The sequence below is a fragment of the Mustela putorius genome, unplaced genomic scaffold (genome assembly GCF_011764305.1).
Source record: "Mustela putorius furo isolate JIRA1106 unplaced genomic scaffold, ASM1176430v1.1 tig00003834_pilon_pilon_pilon, whole genome shotgun sequence".
NCBI lineage: Eukaryota > Metazoa > Chordata > Mammalia > Carnivora > Mustelidae > Mustela > Mustela putorius.
The window spans coordinates 120,134,268-120,152,788 of record NW_025421987.1 but is presented as its reverse complement, the minus strand read 5'-3'; the positions used below and the strand labels follow the sequence as shown (position 1 = coordinate 120,152,788).

General features: G+C 42.1%; 1 long non-coding RNA gene across 1 annotated transcript; it reads left to right on the top strand.

The window, feature by feature from the left end:
- The first annotated feature begins 240 nt into the window (after positions 1 to 240).
- Positions 241 to 17,281, top strand: LOC106005988. The gene is made up of 4 exons (XR_001179775.2): positions 241 to 567; positions 1,053 to 1,112; positions 3,760 to 3,866; positions 16,841 to 17,281. It is a non-coding gene; the product is annotated as an uncharacterized LOC106005988 (long non-coding RNA).
- The last annotated feature ends 1,240 nt before the right edge of the window (positions 17,282 to 18,521 follow it).

Below are 18,521 nucleotides of genomic sequence, written 5' to 3'. Positions count from 1 at the left end.
TCGATGTGTGTGACTAGAGTGTCACACACGCGGACCCGGGGTGTGCCACAAGGCTAGGAAGATAAATCTGGGACAAACATGGAGCGAAGGGTGTATGTGTCACTCTGTCTATAGGCAGGCACCTGTGAGGGCCACGGGTGCTACTCAACGTATGACTTCACAAGTAAAGGTTTATGATGCATTAAGGCCAAACAGATTGTAGATGCTACGTAGTATGTAATGACTTGGAACAAGTGCACTTCGCAATTTGTTTTATTGTCAGGATGCTGATGCTGGAAAGAAGGGCATTGAATGGGGAAAACCACTGATTTCTTATTCCTCTTAAGCTTTCTGAATGAACAGCATTTGGCTAGCTGGTCTTCTACCCATATAAGCGTAAAGAAGGCTGGACCTTCTCGAAGGCCTCTGACTGCGAAAGTATGGAGATGGCTGAGCTAAATGGTTCTCACCATATCCCATGTCAGCCTGCCTCCTGCCACTGCAAGTTCCTCGCCCAGAGAAGGACAATCTCAGATGAGGAGGAATGCCAGCCTCCCTGCTGAGAAAGTGGAGCCGTCCAGTGTGTGGGTGTGTTTACAGAGCTGGGGTTCCAATGCTTTAAAGGGGGAAAAAAAGACAGCTGAGGAACTGGTCTATACCTTATTTTCTAATTAAGATGGCCCATGTCAGCCCACCACCATGGAGGCCTTTCTCCTTGAAAAGCAGGATTTGAGAGTCCAGTTTCTAATTCTTATTACAAGGCCTCTGCCCAACACAGAGGACGGCTCTTTTGTTGTTAGTCTCCACACGGCTCTCACCCTGCTCTGTTGGTTAATAAGAAGTGACAATAAACAAAGCTTGCTCGAAGAGGGAGAGACAGAGAGACAGAAAGAGAACCACTTAACTGACTTTGCAGATAACAACCAGATAATTTAGTAAGTGTCTTTGTAGTTAGGGGGCTCTGCTAGGGGCACATGTCTAAATAGATGTGTGAAAATTTGGGGTAAGTAATTTTGTTTGAGAGGTTGAGGGGATAGAGGATAAATTATATTTTTGTTTCTTATTTCCTTCAGGTAGAACCCATCCAGCACCCAACTAAAAAAGGATCTAACAGATGTGCATGGTCTAATATGGTAGGCACTACCTATTCTGTGGCTATTTAAGTTTATATTAAATTAATTAAAAGTAGGGGCACCTAGGTGGTTCCTTGGGTTAAGCGTCTGCTTTTGGCTCAGGTCACGATCTCAGGGTCCTGGAATGGAGCCCTGCGCCAGGCTCCCTGCTCAGCAGGGAATCTGCTTCTCCCTCTCCCCTTGCTTCTGCTTTCTCTCTCTCTAAGATTTTTATTTATTTATTTATTTATTTATTTATTTTATTTATTTATCAGAGGTGGGGGGAGAGCGAGCACAGGCAGACAGAATGGCAGGCAGAGGCAGAGGGAGAAGCAGGCTCCCTGCCGAGCAAGGAGCCCGATGTGGGACTCGATCCCAGGATGCTGGGATCATGACCTGAGCCGAAGGCAGCCGCTTAACCAACTGAGCCACCCAGGCGTCCCTCTCTAATAAATAAATTTTTTAAAAAAGAGGTAAATTAAATAAAAAATGTAGTTACTCATCTAGCAGTCACTATATTGGGTTGCATAGATACAGAAATTTCTAGAACCACAAATGTTCTGTTGGAAAGCACTGCTGTATACTACTGGTTGCCATCCTCTCTAGCACTGCCAAACCCCCTAGCTCCATCAAGTTAAAGTCTGGGAAAATTCCTGGCAGATAGCAGAGGCCATCAACACAAGGGCTGCCACACCCAAGAAGCAAATCACCTTTTAATTTCTAAGTTGTAAAAGGGGCCTTCCTATCAAGAATCCATGTTGTTTTCATGCTGAAGACTTACAGGCCATCCTATGTTGTGGGCTGGCAGAGAGACACCACATGATGAAGTGGAAAGTGCCCTGGAATGGGATTCAGGGGACATGAGCTCTCACTTCTGTTCTATGACTAGTTTCGTGCCTTTTGTCCTTACAGCCTCTCTAAGCCTCAGGTTCTGCATCTACAAAATGGAGATAACCAAACCAGTCTGTCTGGTTAAGTAAACAGAAAGGTATGACATCCTAAACAAATACAAGAATTTGTACTTGTGCAGGGACTGCATTGGTAGCCCGCCTTCAGGATTTATACCTCTGAGACTGTAGTGTGGACAATGATCCTTCTGGATCAGTTGCTCTCACTCTGGTTCTTCCTCCTCTTCTTTTTACCTTTTTTTTTTTTTTTTTTTAAGACTCATTTATTTATTTTGGAGAGAGAGAGTGTAGATGGGAGGAGGAGAAAGAGAGCATATTTTGAGCAGACTCCACGCTGAGCGTGGGACCCAACAGCGCTCCATCTCATGACCCTGGGATCATGACCTGAGCCAAAATCAAGAGTTGGACATTTAACCAACTGTGCCACCCTGGTGCTCCTCACCCTGGTTGTTTTGTGAGGATTTCTGGGAAGTCTGCCTACGGGTGAAGGATGTAGTCTCTGAGCTACTGTCTCTTTGAGAATGTCAGCAGATGTCATCTGTAATTTTGATTCATTTAAGAAGAAAGATGAATGAAACCTTCCCTCATATTCAACAGAAAGCTTCTGTTGGATCAGCCAGTGCTCACCAGGACACAGGCATTGCCACACATGTCACACCTGTGGGTGGGGCTACCTAGTCCATGTACCTGAAAGGGAAACTTCAACCAAGAGTTTTCTGAAGGAGAATATGGTGATTTTTCCTAAACATTATCAACCTCAAAATGTCCCAAATGTACCCCTAAATGGACAATTTAGAAACATCCAACAGGGGGCACCTGGGTGGCTCAGTGGGTTAAAGCCTCTGCCTTCTGCTCAGGTTATGATCCCAGGGACCTGGGACCAAGCCCCACATCGGGCTCTCTGCTCAGCAGGAAGCCTGCTTCCTCCTCTCTCTCTTCTGGCCTGTCTGCCTACATGTGATCTCTATCTGTCAAATAAATAAATAAAATCTTTAAAAAAAAAAAAAAAAAAAAAAAAAACATCCAACAGGGGTCATTATGTATTTATTGCCAGGCAACCTGATTTTTTTTTTTTTTTAATTTGACAGAGATCAGCAGTAGGCAGAGAGGCAGGCAGAGAGAGAGGAGGGGCTCGATCCCGGGACCCTGGGATCATGACCTGAGCTGAAGGCAGCGGCTTTAACCCACTGAGCCACCCAGGTGCCCCCAACCTGATTATTTTGAGAGGAGAAAGGCACTAGTCTTTGAGAATCTTTGAGTCTATGTCTGGACTACCTAGTCCTACTCCATGAGAATGAAGGGCATTCTTTGTCCTCACCCACTCTATGATTTGGGAGTCTTACTTTTTGGACCCAAAGAAATAATCAATTCACTACTGTATGTCAAGGAAAGATATGATGCTAACATTCCTCAGTTAGAATAGAGTTACCTCATGCCTATAGCTTGCTTGTCTTCAAGTTGCTCCAATAAGTATGACCATGGACCATACAGAGGCTCACCATATTGGTGGTGGTGGTGGTGGTGGGTGGGATACAGCTATACTCTGGGTTGGGGCTGCTCCTTTAGGAGAGAGAGGATATTCACCATAGTGCCATGGTCCTCAAATTTTAGTATTATCAGAATCACTTAAAGGGCTTGTTAAAATTTGAATTGCTTGGCCCCACTCGAAGTTGTTGATTCAGTTGGCTGGGGGTGGTGGTGGTGGTCAGGGATAGGGTTAGAGAATTTGCTTTTTTTTTAATAATTTGCATTTTTAACAGGTTGCTGGATGCTGCTGCTGCTGCTGCTGGTCCAAACACTACACTTTGAGAGTCTCTACTTTTAAGACTTTTCAAACTTGATCCCAGGTAGACACATGTAAAAGAAGGTATATTTCCTCTCTCTTACATCTGATACCAACTCAAGTGACTTAGACAAATAATGATAATAGTACTTACATAGTTTTACTGTTACAGACATGGTTTAAGTGCTTAAATACATTATCTCATTTAATTCTCACAGAAGTTGTATAAGAGTTGTGCATTTGGCTAGGATTTGAACAAAGGAATTCTGGCACCAGAGGCTAGAACCACTATACAACATTGCCTCTACCTCTCACTCTCATGCCTTTCCCATCTTTGTCCTCCTCCCTGGGCTGATGAGGATATCTCTTCCTTTAAGAGAGCACCACTGGGAGCCTACCCTGAATGTGATGCTAACAGCCTCAAGACTGTTCGAGGGTCGCCTTGGTCAAGTTTATTTTGAATACCTACTAACTGTAAGAGAGCACAGTTTCTTATTTGCCTACACCTTGACATTTGGGAGTCCCTTTGACTCAATGATTATTTTTCAAAGGATGTAGCAGTACTTGACAAAAAGAAAAATGGAAACATGAGTGAAGGAAGAGAAATGGTAAACAGGAAAGAGAAAATAATAAAGCAATAGGAAAAAGGGTAAAAATAACCAGATGGAAAGGTCAAGGTAGATAAAACATGGGAAATAAGGACTCTACAGGAGAAAAAAAAAATCCTAAAAATTAAGTGTGCATGTCAGAAAAGTTAAACTCTGGGTAGATGTCACACTAAAAAAACAGGAATATAAAACCTAAGAGTAGAACCAGTCAAGAGGAGGGAATGCAGGAAACGAGGAGGGGAAATTGGTGGTGAGGGTGGGGGGGGGGGAATGAAAGATGCCATTAATTGGATTTTGAACTCCAGTTATTATAATGGGGCATTTAAGCTATATCAACATTCTTCTTCATCTTTAGAATATTTTGCAATCTTTGAAAATACAGGAAATGCCATTTGATTTTGTCCCAACTCTGGCCACTCAAGTTCTGGTTGCCTGTTTATTTTTTCTTGAGCAGAAGAAGTTTCACTAAAGGTTGGCATGTGGGATAAATCTTTGAGAGGAAAGAGGGGGAAATAACTCAGGGGGAAGGAAGGATTCATTATGACAAGGGCCGGGTCAGGGAAATGGCCACATAACTGCATTCCTGAGAGGAAAGGCCTGAGGAAAATGAAACCTGCAGGAAGGCTGTTTGCTCGGCCCTGGGATCGAGTTGGGGTCGCTTCAGAGGCCAGTCACAGAGCCTGAGACTCTGAACATTCTGTTTTAAATTAAGAGCTGGGTTCACTCAAGGGGTACAGTGTGGGGAAGAGCATGGATGATGTCAGTTCATCTGAAAGCCTGTGTCCTGCATGGGAGCATCTCATCACTCTAGAAACCTCTCTAGAAGGTGACTGACTGTTCCATTAAATGGGGGCAAAGGATGGTGGGTTGAAGGGGGGAGGGCGGCCTCCCCCTATTACTCTACCCCCTGCCATCAGTCCGGTTCCTTTCTACACACTTCGCTTTTGATGTAATAGGAAACTTCTGAATTTGAAAATGAAATGCTTGCAGAATTGATTATCTCTTCCCTCCAAACTCACGCCCATCCGGTCCTGCGGTTTACACAGTCACTCTTCCTGCAAAGTCTTTCAGAAGGTGTTGTCTGGGGTTCCATCTCCCTCTTCCCCTAGACCTCCCTTGATGCTAGAGGAGAATTATCTGTGAGGCTGTATTACTCTACTTCATTGCATCTAAGACAACACTGAGTCTTAGAGAGAGGCATTGTTATTTCATGTGCCACTAAGAAAGAAAAAATCTTATTAAGCCATGATACATCATTGGTTATGAGATTTATCTCAACTGCAGAGAAGTTAGAATGTTCAATGAACACTCTTAGAATCCGTGAAATGTGGACTCTCCTCTATTTGACTGTAAGTTCTCTGCGAGAAGTGACTATGCCTGAGTCTCTTATCTCTGAAGACACCATCAAGGCAGATAATAGCCTTTTCTATTTCCAAAGCTCTCTTGCTAAAAACCGCTTTAAATTGAGAGAGACTTGGGGAGGGAGAGAGAAAGAGAGATAGAGAGAGGGAGACAGGCAGAGAGAGTGTTTGTGTTTGATTATGCATTTGCATAGCACATCACACCCAATTTGTACTTCAATTTTCCCGAGAAATTCAGGTACCAGGCAGGGAGAGAATTTAGCTGATCAGCTCAGAGATGTCATATGGTATAATCGTGGTCACAATGCCTATAGGAGTTAAAAGTAGGACCTAAAGCTAGGTCCACATCTAGCTTTTCTCTGTTTTCCACTTTCAGGATATAGGAAAAAGTAGAAAGATATGGACGGCTCACATCTCATTCCGGTTCCTGAGAAAACCCTTGCATTTGAGGAGAGAGTGAGGAAAGTTTCTGTGCCTCCTTGTGGTCGATCAGGGGGTCCCTTCCTTTAGCTCTGTGGTAACCTCCTGTCGGTATGTGCCACTCGGGGGGAGCTTCTACACATCAAGACTATCTAAACAGGCCATTAAATGATAGTAAAGTCACACAAGGGAATGACAGGTCAATAAATCCCCAACAACTTACGTTGCCTCCAAGGAGCTGGCTGTTGCTGAGTGTTGTTGTGTTTACATAAAATCAATTTTACAAGCAATCTTAAATAATTAGGGAAGACGCCATCATGGGATATTGTACATTCCTGGTAATATCTTCGGCATTCGTCTCATTGATCCCTTTTGTTTGATGGGGGGTTTGTGTGTGTTGTCCAAAGTGGCTATCTTGCGTTGGTGGTATAGTGGTGAGCATAGCTGCCTTCCAAAGTGGCTATCTTCTCTGATGGCTTGTTTATGAGATGCTGAAATTTTACCTCGTGAGGAACCAGGGCACATGTTCTTATCAGTTTTTACAGAATAAAGACCCTGAAGTTACCCATTAGCTGAGTCTTCATGAAGCTCTTTTTTTTTTTTTTTAAGCTCAGCTTTTTAGGTATTTTCTTTTAATTCTTTAATCCCACATGCTTAAAACATTTGTGGGGTAGATGAATGAGGGAAAGGGGTAGGTACCATCCATACTAAATCTAGAAGTTGCAGGAAACAACAACTAGGTTGGGTTTATGACAACAACGAACATCTAACCTCACATGGGTTTCTCTCTTCATTGTCTAGGCTTCTTGGGGATGCTCATTTTCCCTTTATCAAGTTTAAATAAAGAGGACCTTTCATTGACATAAAGCTCCCATTAATGATGCATTGCCCGGGTAGAGAATGGAAGCCAGGCTACCCCTAGGGACGACGTTTCCTTTAGGGAGTCCTGTGCCCGTCATTCACAGACCAGAGGCATCACATCACTTCAGCTGCTTCCTCAGGTAGAAGACAGCCACTATAGCTCGTGACGGTAGTGCTATAAATCCACATTTACCATGGGATGCCATGGGTTCCATCTGTTCCCTAAAGTGCCTACATAAACCAAGTCTCTGCACGCCATCTGCAAAGTGCCCTCGTGCGTGCATGCTGGCGTCTTCCACTAATGCAGTGCGGTGATTTTGCAACTTCAAATAAGGCTCATTTTAATTGTCATTGTTAAGATCAAATGCTTTGCAGCTGTCTCTGTGCTGCAGATGAAAAGCATTACTTTGATGGCCGACGTGATGAATTCTCACGTTCTATTTTCTCATCTAAATTACCACACTTTAGGGCCTGTGTCTACTATGTGCTTAACAAATATTTTTGAACTAATATATATATTTTGAACTTACACACACACACACATATGTATATATATGACTAGAAAGAGGTGCTGGACAGCAGTGGGGGGAAAATAGCAGACTCTCAGCTAAAAAGGTGGGTTCTGGCTATTTCTTAGCTGCAGAAGAGCCATATGACCTTGGCTATGTGTCTGAACCCTCTGGGCCTCAATTTCCTCCTTTGTAAAATGGGCATGTTGGATTAAGCAACTTAATCCTAGGTTCCGGCTAGCTCCAAAATTTTTATTTGAAATTTAACAATTTTTCACTCATAGGTAACTCTAATTTTGTTTGAATTTTCTTATCCAAGGAACATGACTCCATATGGAAATTCTGTCCTTCCTTTTCCTTGACAATCCCAGCTAAACCTTTATATAAACCAGCCCAGAGAGTTTAAGTTATCATTAATCACTTATTTTAAATGAAACCACATACTATAAAAGATGACTTAATTAACTCTGGCTGGTAATTTTTATCTGCTTAAGAAACCCTATTTCCTATTACTGTACTTTAAGTAAAAATAAAAGGCAATTTAAATAAAGAAGTATCTAACCCACACAGTGCCATGCCTGGCACGTAAGAATGCTTCTATTCTGTTAGGACTGTTTATATGACCTCCTCATATGCTTATCTACACATTTCTCCCTCTGTCTGCCTCGGGGAGGACAAAAGCAGTACACAGCTCTGAACACTGTTTTGTCCAATCCCCTTTTCAATATGGTTAGTATTTAGTCTAACAAGAAAAGCAGAGAAGGGACGATTAGACAAGATCCAGGAATACCTGTCCTTTTGGTGCTGAAAAGCTCAATTGCGTGGGGCATGTCTGAGCAGAATCTGTCATTAACACAATGTACTATTTGTCCAAACATCTGTAGGTCACATTATTTCTCTATAAGCCGTTGAGAGCAAAAGCAAAACCAAGACGGTTATTAATCACTTACTCAGTATTTCTCAAACAACACTGGAAAAAAAAAAAAAAACCAAAACCATGAACATAATGCATTGAAAGAAGATAACACAGAAGAAAAACAAGGCATTTTTCACTATTGTGAAATGAGCCCACCCAGGTCCCATCAGGTCCATGTTTTACACACAGTATATTGGGTAGGCTTTGGGGACCAGGAGGGGTTGCAGACGGGACCAATGCCTAACTAAAGACAGCCTGGTAGTTCTCATTTCTACCAGAAGAAAACAAAAGCTCAGATTTGCACATCTTCAATATTTGTGTTGGAATTGCTTCCACCAGGAAACCCAAATGGATGCAATGAACCAAACAGTCCTTGGGACAGCCTGATAGCATCAGACACAGGTAGACCTGGGTAGAAAAATTCAAGTGTTCATTAATGCCAAAGAAAAAGAAATAGTGTGGTTTCCTGGCTATCCACAGCTGTCAAGCTGATACAGAATGGTCTAGGTGGGTGCACTTTTACACATCTGTCAGCAAAACCTCTTTCCAAATAAAAAAATCTACTGCTCAGGAACAGCACATGTATTGTTGGCTTTCCCAGGAGGACTTCAGTTTTAAAGTGTGGATTATGAGGTGACATGAAGGCATGGTTGTGTTCGGGACCACAGGGACTGGTAATCACTCAGGGACAAAAGTTTCCTTTTCTTTCAGTGTTCCCTACACTCGAGACAACACTTAGATACAAATTGGAAGCATGTCTGGTTGGACTCTGGGCATCCCACAAACATCAGCCCCTCTGGTGTCCTATGCATCAGACACTCTGCTGGGTGGTTAACAGGGGCTTCCTGGGAGGTAGGATGGTAATATTGTGGGGGTACCCAAAGAGGAGTGAGAAAAATACCATTTTAAGTGGCTGATTCTATGTACAGCCGTAATAATAACTTATCTTTGAGGTTTTCTTAATAAACAGTGCAATATGTTGGACCTACGAAAAAAATACTACACTAAGAGCTAACATTTACAGAGTACTCCCTATGGGTCAGGCATGGTTTTAAGAGCTTTACATGGATTAACTCATTTATTCCTCATTAATCCTGAAGAGGTAGGTGTAATATTATCCCCGTTTCACAGATGAGGAAATTGAACCACAGGGAGATTCAGTAATGTCCTCCAGGCCCCAGAGCCAGCAAATGGTTGGTAGAAACTTGAATCCTGTGAGTCTGGCTTTGGATTCCATGCTTTTAATCATGCTTATTGGAAAAAAAAAAAAAAAAAAAAGATGTGACTAAAAGATTATAGCTGGTCACAAGCAGAACCTTGGTTTTAATCATGGTACATGTGTCCCAGCATACATCTGTGTTTATACATAGAGAATTTAGTGGCGAAAAGGATTGTATGGATTCTCTCACCCAATAGGTGATCATCTATTAACTGTTAGATAACAAAAGATAGCCACCCAAAGGATCTAGGTTTACCTCAAATGAATGTATTTATTATTTAACTGATATGTGACAGCCCCTTTTGGTCCTCTTAGCCGTCAGAATTTTAAAATGGTACTTCTTCAATTCCAACAATTAGTTACAAGAGCCCAAGGACCCCAAAGTAACCAGTCACCTTGCTTGACTCAACAATCACCAGACCACGGCAAAGCTCCTCTGTGAGGTGGTAACCATTCATATTAAAGCAACGACACCTCATACAGGAAACGTCACGGTTGAGGATTGATGGGTGTGATGTTGCCTACAACACTTACAGTTCTCTAGACATGAAATAGATCATCATTATGAGCCAATTCGGCTCCAACAATAGGGTGGTAGAGATACATCGTTATTATTGTGAAGGCACTGGCTCACCTACTATGCGTGGGGTCCTGTATTTATTCCCTCATTTGAAGCTAATGGTTTTTCAGAAGTGGAATATGCTGATGGACAATAATTTTCCAGGCTTTATTTTCTCCCTGGCAGATCTCCTGTAACAGTTTCGGTGCCTAGCACTTTTGGAGTAATGATTTTTCATTGTTTTTTTTGACAACCTGGTTTCTTTCTCCCTACTTTAAGTTTTCAGTGAAGGCTATTCTCAGCCTGGAAGATAAGCAGTGCTTCCTGCACTAAATAAAAGGTATGGGTTTTAGAAGAGATAACGCAGGAACACACAAGAACATAATATAATTGTAGAGTCTATTCTCCCTCGTGGAGTTTTTCTGAATGCTGTCCTGTAGTTCTTTCCTGGGCAAAGTCAAGGTTAGCACTGCTCCGTGTAGCTAAATTTCTGCTAGAGTCATAAACACCTGAAGACAGACACCTTGTTCACTCTGAAGAGTGCAAGATACTTGTTAGGCTGACTCATTCATCCCAGAGGGAGTCTATGGGGGACATATTCTAGATGTCCCTCTAGATCCCCACTCTTCTTGCCTCTGGAAGCTAACATCTACTCTGGCTTCTGGTTGGAGATTGATTGGCCCGTAAAGGAGACTAAGGTTCAGCTGCCTACCCCCCAGCTCCCGCCCAGGAACAGCAGGTGGCCGCCATTCTACCACAAAGGCCCCAGGTCCTATAGAGGTCGCTGTCTCTTACCCACCCCGTGACTTGGCCCCTGTGTCCTCCCCTCCCCCTGCATGTCTAGGCTGGATAACGAAGCCCCGCGGTGGCTCCCTGAGCACTTCTTCGTCTGTCATTGACCTCTCTTAACCGACCCACCCCTTTATATTCTCCTTAATTAACCAACACATTTTCTGCAGGGAAGATACCTGATATGAAGTCCTGTTTTGGAACAAATGATCCTGAGACTTGTTCCTCTGGTCCCAGTCCTAGCACCGTGTTTCCTGCTGCTCACTGTTTCTTCCCGCATGCTCCCACATGTGACTATGTGAACACATCTTCATGTCTGACTATGCTCTTCAAATGCTGACCCTAGTCCCTGGCTTTTACATCCAGCTATGTCCACTCAGCCTTCCTCTTCTGACCATTCATGCTGCCCATGCTCATTTTTGTGCCCCTTAGGAAGGCAGGAGGCTTAGGAACATTCCAACTCAAATGTAACTTTGTTTGCTAGTGCCTTGAATTATCAAAACACACCTGAAGACCTAATGTCAACATGAGCCTCCTCCAGCGTTTTGGGTGGTTTGGGTTTTTGCATATAGAACGGTTTCCCAACCATGTACTCTACTGAACCATATCTGGCTCTGGCTTCTCATCTGTGAACCACCCTGGTTTCTGGCTCATTTTTTTCCCTGCCTATTAGTGCCCCAACACCTGAGGTGGGACCTCAAACCAAGACAAAGAAAAATGGCTTTTCTTTCCTGATACAGTTCAAGTCACCAATAGGTATGGACCACTGACTCACACATTAGAAGGAACTGTGAGACGTTTTGTGGTCCATCCTCTGCCATGGTAGGATAAGGGAGCCTGAAGACCCATCAGAAAAGATTAAAACTCCCAAAATGCAGGTCTGAAGACTATGAAGCAATTAGTTCTTTTTTTATTTTTTTTTAAGATTTTATTTATTTATCTGACAGAGAGAGAGGTCACAAGTAGGCAGAGAGGCAGGCAGAGAGAGAGAGGGAAGCAGGCTCCCTTTTGAGCAGAGAGCCAGATGTGGGGTCCATCCCAGGACCCTGAGATCATGACCTGAGCCGAAGGCAGAGGCTTAACCCACTGAGCCACCCAGGCGTCCCCAATTAGTTCTTTATAGACTGGAATTTATAGTGAAAAAATGATTAGAGGAGAAGAAATATTTAGGATATCTAAACACTAACAGGATTGTGTTTTCTTCTGGCAGCTTCTGGCAGCTTCTTCTCACTCCTTCTCTTTCTAGTACCCCAAAAGCAATGTCTCAAAAGTACGAGGTCTTTCATGTGCCTTCTAATGGTCTTCTCTATTTTTCTGGATCCTCCTATTCACTGGGCCCTCTCTTCCTTCCTTCCTTCCTTCCTTCCTTCCTTCCTTAGATTTTATTTTTAAGTTCTTTCTATGTCCAGTGTGGAGCCTGAACCTGCAACCCTGAGATTAAGAGTCGCACACTTCCATGACTGAGCCAGGCAGCCCCCCTCTTGATTTTTTATGTTTGCTTTTCGTCGAACAGAACTTCAAGCCCCATCTTTGCCTCCACCCTTCTCTTATTATTTCTCTTTTCATCCTCTCTCTTCCCCCCTTTCCTCTCTTTTCAAGAAATCTCATCTTGACTATGGCTTTCAAAAGCATCTCCATGCCAAAGACTCCAAAAGTTATACCGCTAGGCTGACCTCCCTCCTGAACTCTAGACTTGTGTATCTAACAGCCTATTTGAGTTATCATCTCCCTTGGATGTGTGGTAAGTATTCCAAATGCACATATCCACACCAGAACATGCGACTTTCCTTCCTACCAGGTGTTCTCCACCCAACCTTGCTCTTCTGTCACTCTTCTTCATGTCAGTTAAAGATACCACTGGTCAGCCCACTGTTTAGGACATAGACTGAATTCTTCTCTTTCTCTTACACCCACAATTCTAAATTGTCAGTAAGTCCTATGATTCCATCTCTAACACATATTCCATATTCACTTATTTCTCTCTCTCTCTCTCTGAAATTAGAAACCACCATTTTCCCTTGCCCAGAGCATGCTAAGCCTCCTAATTGGTCTTTTGGCTTCCACTATTATCTCCCCTACAAACACTTCTCCTTGGAGTAGTCAGAGTATGATTTATTTAAGTCAATGATTCTCATCTGGGCTGATCTTGTCCCCCAGGGGACATTTGGCAATGTGTGGATGTATTTTTGGTTGCCTCAACTGGTTAATGGGTTCTATTGGCATCTAGGGGGTAGAAGCCAGGGATGTCGATAGACCCATGCACAAGATGGCCCCCAAAACAAAGAACTGTCTGGCCCTAAATGCTAAGTGCTGAGGGTGAGAAACCATAATTTAAATGGAAATCAGACCATGTCATATACCTCTTTAAAATGCTCTGATGGTTTCTGCTTATATTTAAAATCTATACTTTTCTATCATGGCCCCCAAGGCTTTAGATGATGTGGTCCCTCTATGCTTCCTAACCCTTATTATGCAATCCTTTCCCCCATTCGTACTGTCCCTCAAGCAGGCCAGGCTTATTCCTCAAGTTACTGAAGAAACTGTGAACCTGAAATGTCCATCGCCCAGATTTTCACAGGGTTCAAGGTCACATGTTGCCTCTTTAGCAAGGCCTTTCCTGACCACCCGGTCTCAGATACTATCATATTTCCTTTCTTTGTCTGTACTTTCTTTCATACCATCATATTTTATTTTATTTTTGCATTTATTTTTTTTCTGGTTTACATATTGCTTATGTATTGATTATTAGCTGGGGAAAGCTGGGAATATTCTCACAGCTACAGTAAATGTTCTATAAATATTTGTTGAATAGATTATGTTTGTATAGTAAGGGTTTCCAAGCTTTCTGTGTCTTGAGTGACCTAAAGAACATCTATCTGCAAGAATAATTTTTGCTTCAGGACCACCATTTTTCAAAAACACCTAAGGACCACTTCCCACAGGATATGTACTCTTATCATTTCTAAATGCTTACAATCTTTTCTTCACTGGTCTTGCAAATTTATCCATTTGTTCATTATTTCAATAATCAGCATGTCAGAAACCACGGAAGATCCTTTGTTCTTCACAACAGACAAAAAACATCTCTAATCCTTGAGAAACTTCTCAGGCTTGGCTTGCCTGCACCACCTTCCCAGAAATCAGATTTGATAATATTACTTCTCCTCATATGATTTGGCCCATCAGCACTGCTGTGAGCTGGATGGTGTCCCCCAACACATCCCTCCCCTCACCACCAAAAAGGATTTGTCCATATCATAACCTAGAGAACTGGGGAACGTGACCTTATATGAAAAAAAGAATGTTTACAGATATAATTAAGGATCCTTAGATGAAATCATCCTGGATTATCCTAAATCCAATGGCTAGTGTCCTTAGAAGAGACACAGAGTGGCGAGACACGGACAAAGGAGGAGAGCGTTCTGCTGGTGCCTGGGTGGCTCTGTCAGTTGAGCATCTGACTCTTGATTTTTGGCTCAGGTCATGAGCTCAGGGTTGTGAGATTGAGCCCCGCATCAGGCTCCCTGCCTGCTGGGAAGTCTGCTCGAGATTTTCTCTCCCTTCCCCTTGGCCCCTCCCTCTGCTTGCACTCTCAAAGAAGTAAAGGCTAAAAAAAAAAAAAAAAAAAAGAAAGAAAGAAAGAAAAGAAGAGGAGAGGATGGATTCTGGAAATGGAGGCAGAGTGCTCGCTTCGGCAGCACATATACTAAAATTGGAAATGGAGGCAGAGATTGGAACCATGTAACTACAAGCCTCAAAAGCTGGAAGAGGTAAGAAAGATTCTCTGTCTTAGAAACCCCCAGAAGGAGCATGACCCAGCTGAATTTTGGACTTCTGGCCTTCATAAGTGTGAGAGAATAACTTTCCATTGTTTAAAACCACCAAGTATTTGGTCATTCTTGAGGGAAGCCATTGTAAGTGAACATAAGTACTTGCAACCATGTACATCTAGAACCTCAGCTTGTCAAAGAGGTACTCCTGGCTCTGTCCTCTGCTTTTCCAGTCTCATCTCTAGCTTCTGGAACTGTTTTCCATATGCTGCCCCTTTTTCCCAGGTGCATGAGCCCTGCTTGAGTCAGACAGGAATATTTAATGTTCTCTAAAAACTCCCTCTTCTTTTATGCTTCATCTGGTCCTTTTGGCCGTCCTATTCTTCCACCCATTTCCCACTTGAGTTAAGCTAGTGAACTCTTACTCATATTTCAAAGCCCAATTTATATTGCCCTGGTCCCTCACTTTCACTTACAGTACCTCTGGAAGCACTTTACTACCATATGGTACTAGTTACTCCCCTATGGATTTTCCAGAGCTGGAATACCTCCCTTTACTATAACACTAATTTTTATGCTACTATATTTTGAGGACTAAATTTTATTCATTTTAATGATAGAGCATTTCATGAATGCAATCTCCTTGTTTTAAAAGAGCATTCTAGATAAAGTTAACGTATCCCTTTAACTACCCTTACCGAAAAAGTGTTGTTCTCCCCAGAGATATGGCTTGCATGTTTCCAATCTATTTTATCTGTGTACATAAATCTTAGAATTTTGAAATTGTGTGTTTTTAAAATTATACAAGTTATATGTATGCATGTGTGACTGTGTGTGTGTGTGTATGTGTGTGTGTGTGTGGTTTTTCAGTTCTCTTGAGATTACCCTCTAGGTGCTTATCAAAATCTGAATAAGTAAAGAAACTGCTATGTAGTTAAAAACATGGGAACTGTGTTCTCCACCTACTTCCCTATCCAGGAGAAAATAATTACAATTGGAGATGTCACACATCCAGTCATAAAAATGCCATCAGTAGTTTGCATGTGCAATTAAATCTATGTATAAGTAGGGCTTTATAAGAGCACATAACCCTCTCTGCTTCCACACTTGTATTTATGAAGCAGCACAGGCAGACAGTTGATTCCTCGGTGAGGAATTACTCATAGGGGCCCCGATCACCTGCCAGAGTTCACAGGTAAGAAACGGAGGCCAGGGAGAGACGAGGAGTAATGGACCCCACTGGCTGACCCCTGGGCTAGCACTACGTACAATTAGGCAGACTGCATTTAAATTGTAATGAACACACCTGGAAATCTGCTTGCAATTAGAAAGGGATAATGAACTCATCTATCAAGGTCAGGTCTGTATGTCAGCGGCTTAGGCAGCAGGACCAGAAATGCCTTGAGATGATGTGGGTTTTCAATGAAAACACATACAATTCCTCATAAGCAGAATGCTGCCTTTTGCATTTGTGTGCAGATATATTTTTGGTCTTTAACTAGATGAAAGAGAGTGTATGTGTAACGAAACAATGTATTGTAACGAACATCTCTCAGATTGTCCGTATTTGTGAGCATGATGTACATCCTAATTATGGCAAATATGAATGATAACCACTAAGTTTTTTCTCACATAAGGTGGTGAGCTATTTATGGCTACTTTGTTGCCTATTGTTCTGTTCAAAGAGTTCTTTAGTTTCTCCTAAATGCAAGAGAAAAATTCTCAGTTGCCTGGTCTACCAGTTAGTTCCCCAATCCTCACATTCCATGGAATGATTAAAAAAAAACAAACCAATAAACAAATTTGGGGTTTGTTACAGCTTGCCAACTTTTCATTTTGACAAGGAAGGAAATTCAGAAAGAAAAACAAGTTATTTACTGCCATCTCATTTCATAAAAGGAAAGATGTTTAAGCTCCCCACCTCCTCAAAAAGGGAAGAAGGAGATTCTCAGAATGAAAGGAAGTCTTTTAGCTTTAAGAAATCAGGTTTATAAAAAAAAAATTTAAGCTTACAAAAATATTTTCTTATATTTTCTTGTTGAACAGAAGAGCATTGAAAACTGGATCGCCTACAAGCCTGTGGTGGGAAATCACCTTTCCAGCTTGGCTGCTTTCATATTCCTTTGAATCTTCTGAAATTCTCCTATGAAATCCAATATGGCCACTGTTTCCCTGGGCTAGGGGATTGATGCAAATCCACCAGCATTTACTGAGGCCCTACTATGTGCTCAGGCCTCAGGTAGGTGCTTTACCAAAGGACACTAAAGCAGAAATGCTAACCTATAAAGTTAAGATGTGTTCATTTCTGTGCTCCCTTTTGCCATTTCAGCCAGGCTAGTATTTGACAAAAACCAGAATATGGGGAGAAAATTCTTATGAAAGTATGATGGATACCATTATGCTGGGTGTCAAAAAAGAACGTGGAAATGCTACCTCAGTGTGGAACTTTCTGTCAAAATAATGTCCATGCCAATGTTGGAAACACAATTTTCAAATACACATTAATAAACAAGTCTATCATTTACTTTTCCTGGAGGTTATTCCAACTTGAGGGAAGGCTGGAGAGTCTTTTTAGAATTCTAGTTTCATGGTTCAGACTGACAAGAAGATAGTGATGGAGTATGAACTCTTGCCTGGCATAAAATGAGCACCAGACAGGCTGCCTATTTAGGGTCATCCCCTCCTTCCCCTCTCTCAATCATCTTTTTTTTTTTGAAATGACATTCTGTTGCCAAAATCCTGAGGGTTCTACCACAGAGAAGGCAAAAAATGGCTAAGTTTGGACCTAACTATGTGCTCACCACTCTGGGAGTAGTCTCCTCACTTCATGAGTAAACTCAGGCCTGTGAACTCCTCTTGATATGAGGGTAATATCTGGGAAATGCTCTCCCCCAAGACCCTTGAAATAACCCATTTTCTCTGTCCCACAGAGACTTCAGTGGCAGAGATCCAGCCCATGCTGACAATATAGCAAACAACTCTCAAGAGAGATTAATAAGAACAAGTTCCCTCCCAAAGGTGAACTTCTGAAAAGAGTGGTTGACAGGTGTTTAGGAATCATAAACCACAAATAATTTGTGTTCTGTAGATTATTTCATTTTTTAGTGATCTTCTCCCCCCCTCCACCCATTTTAAAAGATCTGTTTCCAACAGTTTTCCAGGGATCTTAGTACTGTCTGTGCAGATTCTACAACTTCTCACAACATAAGTTGTTTCTGTTAAGCTGATCATTTGCTTCACATAATTAGAAAATAATTGCAATTTTTGTGTAGGTATTGAATTAATGGTGGATTTAGTGTGTCTCATAGGAAAATGTCCATGATAAGTAATCTGTCCTACACTCTCCATAGGATGCTTACATTTCTAGGGGTGTGGTGTTTAAAAAAAAAAATGGCCACACTAAGAATAAGTCCTAGTCATGTTCTATGTCCATTCTCTGACAACATGGATGAAATAAGTGAAATAAGTGAAATAAGTCAGAGAGAGAAAGACAAATACCATATGATTTCATTGACGTGTGGAATCGAAAAAACAAAACAACAAATAAACAAAAAGCAGAAGCAGAACCATAAACGCAGAGAACAAATTGATGGTTACCAGAGGGGAGTGGGGGAAGGGGGATGGGAAAAATGGGTGAAGGGAAATAGGAGGTACAGGCTTCTAGCTGTGGAATGAATAAGTCACAGGGATGAAAGTACAACCCAGGGAATATTGTCAAGGGCTCTGT